The following is a 785-nucleotide window of genomic DNA, read 5'->3' on the forward strand; positions in this document are numbered from 1 at the left end:
AGATTTTTTTAACCGTTCATTTCAGCCTCACAATCTTGATAATAGACTACTATTATCTACTACTATTAATAGACTACTACTGTGTTGAAGCTACACTATGCAGGTTGTGGCCTAGACTTTCATCCTTCCCTATGGTGTCTGTTCTGTGTGAACTGGCATGATCTCCTTACTTTTTCCTCCTTTCCCTCAGGACCTCCTCTCTCCTTGCATGGTCAGCATTGAGTCTTTCCCTGTATTTTCGTGTCCTCTCTTTACTTGACATTTCTGCCTGACACAGACAAAAAATGGCATCTTTTAATATGTAAAACATGGCAAACATGGTTAAATTAAGTATATTTAATATTTAATCATTAAAAAAGTTGTATGTAATATTGTGTGACAAAAGTATCATATGGTGTGACTTGGAACTTGGATCACACCATATGATACAGTGTCACACCATATGACGTTTTGTTCAGTTTAGCTAATCTCTTTGTTAACTAAAAACAGCTAGCTTATACTTAGCATGTAAAATGCCACATGGCAGCAATGATTTTTAAGAATTTATAAGTAAAATTTGTAAAAAAGTATTTAATTTTGATGTAAATAATGTCACACCATAAGACACAAAACATTGACCACTAATGAGCACATCAGTGACAGAGCTTTTTAATTAAAAATTAAAAAGTCAGAACTCACCTCTTCACCTTCCAAACCACTCCAGAGAGGACACTGCAGCTTCCTGGTTGAGTGTGGACCTCTTCATCATAATGATGTCCAAATTATTGCCCGTTCAAAATACAGAT

General features: G+C 35.2%; 1 long non-coding RNA gene across 1 annotated transcript; it reads right to left on the reverse strand.

Annotated features, from left to right (window-relative positions):
• Positions 1-169: 169 nt before the first annotated feature.
• Positions 170-770, reverse strand: LOC107701589 (uncharacterized). Its single transcript, XR_001635666.1, has 2 exons — positions 679-770; positions 170-268 (listed from the first exon to the last, which is right to left on the reverse strand). It is a non-coding gene; the product is annotated as an uncharacterized LOC107701589 (long non-coding RNA).
• Positions 771-785: the final 15 nt, after the last annotated feature.

The sequence above is a fragment of the Sinocyclocheilus anshuiensis genome, unplaced genomic scaffold, assembly GCF_001515605.1.
Source record: "Sinocyclocheilus anshuiensis isolate Anshui unplaced genomic scaffold, SAMN03320099.WGS_v1.1 scaffold4768, whole genome shotgun sequence".
Lineage (NCBI taxonomy): Eukaryota > Metazoa > Chordata > Actinopteri > Cypriniformes > Cyprinidae > Sinocyclocheilus > Sinocyclocheilus anshuiensis.